Raw genomic sequence first — 2,082 nt, forward strand, 5'->3', positions numbered from 1 at the left:
AGTTGATCACGGCCTTGCCTACAACGCCCAAAGAGAGATCGACATTCTCCACTCTCCTTTGTATGAACCAGATTGGGAGTAGAACGATTCAGTGGAAAGTTACGTCAACCGAATCATTTATTGCCCCACCAAGATGATTTAACTCCAACAACCTAGAGTATCGTGGGTTTTCACCGGACGACCACCTGTTCTTCCGGCTCCGACTCCCTACCCGGCGACTAGCACCCTTGGCATCGCATGTCTTCTAGTGGCGTCTCTAAGTTTGCTTGCAGCATTCTTCCTCTAAGCCAATCACTTCCAAGAGTGTGAGTGAGGGATCCCAAGGTGAACGATCTAATTATTAAACTGTGGATTTTGTTAACTTGCCATTTGCTTTACTCATTTATTTGTTGTTGTTATGTTGCAAGTATCCTAGTAATCTCTATTGTAACAGCTTGCCACTACTTAGTCCTTTCATGAAATTTTCTAAGATCTAACTTAAAAAAGCATCCGTTTATAATTAGCCAAGCAAAGTTCACATTTTACTAACATCTTAAAAGAAAGTCTTGTTCATCATCATTGTTTCACATCAACAAGTAATGTTAAACCAAATTAATCAGATGTAATAAATGCACTAAAAATAGATTGATCTTGTGATTGCTCATATATAGTAAAGAACCAATTCTGTAATAGTAAGGTAAACATAAACAGTGTTGATACAAACCACTTTGTACAGCAAGCTTGTGCTCCTCGGGTCGAAATCTTATCACTGATAGCTTCCCAGGAAATATTGTCTTTCAGCTGTGAAGAAAAGGTAAGCATCAGGAAGAATGATATTACAAACATAATAAATAATGAAGATTAAAAATACCAATGACGAATAAACGAGTGTTGCAACTGACAAAAAAAAAAATCAGATGTGTGCGCATCTCACTATATTTAATCAAAATAATGAATTATTTCAGTAAGAAAGGTGACACATACCAGCGAATGACTAATTTTCTTATCCTTAAAAGCTTTCATCCGCAGGTCCGTGTTCACTAGATCAAACAAAGACTGGAATTCATCTTGACTCCATCTACCTGTACCAATACATTCAGCAAGAAGAAAAATCTCAATAACTTAAAAGTTAAAACAAATCCATGGATCATAGTATTTAGAACTAAATAGATGGAGAAAGTAACGCAGGTCCTTAGACCATAGTAGTAAACCTCTCCCCATGTTTCTGTTTTAAATAGCAAGCATCCTTATGACAACTAATAATTTATGTTGCATTGCAAATTCCGTCCCTCCATCCCTCCCAGTTCATGCTTATGACAATAAAAACTTGAGTTGCAATGCAAGTTCTATGGTGTTTCCTTGATATCTAAAATTCAAGTTTACTCTTATTAATGACGTGATCGCCCAAAGTCGAAATCCCCCCACTAGATCTATTACTATTAAAATTAGACTCCATATATTTGGTTTTAGATTTACTCAAATGAAAATCTTTAAGGTTGACCTCCATAATTCAAGTTTACCTTCAACTCCCTCTCAAGTCTTATCAACAAGAAGAATATCATTAGCAAAAAACATACACTAGTGTATAACCTCTTGCAAATGTCTAGTAAGAACATCCATTACTAAAACAAAAATATAAGGGCTTAAGGCTGATATTTGATGTAATCCAACTTAAATAGGAAAATACTTGGTCAAACCACCTTGTGTTTGAATACAAGTAACAGCTCATGCATATGTATCCTTAATGACTTGAATATAAGCATTATTAACCCCCCCCCCCCTTTTTTTTTTTTTAAGAACTCTCCATAGCACATCTCTTGGAACTTTATCATATGCTTTCTCTAAATCAATAAATATCATATATAGCGATAGGAAACACTTGTAGATCTTAGTATTTCCTATCAATCTTCGGAAAACAATGAGAAAACTCTTCCACACTCCAAAAGAAAATAAGAAAAACAGTAATTTTATTGCAAGAATCAAATAGAATGCAAGAAACAACAAGATACAAGTGATCCTCTATTCAAGAGGAGGATCGGCTTCACCCAATCTTTAGAGGAATCTGATAGGAAATACTTGAAATCAAGTAATTCCTAGCCAATG

The sequence above is a fragment of the Dendrobium catenatum genome, unplaced genomic scaffold (assembly GCF_001605985.2).
Source record: "Dendrobium catenatum unplaced genomic scaffold, ASM160598v2 fragScaff_scaffold_1021, whole genome shotgun sequence".
Classification (NCBI taxonomy): domain Eukaryota; kingdom Viridiplantae; phylum Streptophyta; class Magnoliopsida; order Asparagales; family Orchidaceae; genus Dendrobium; species Dendrobium catenatum.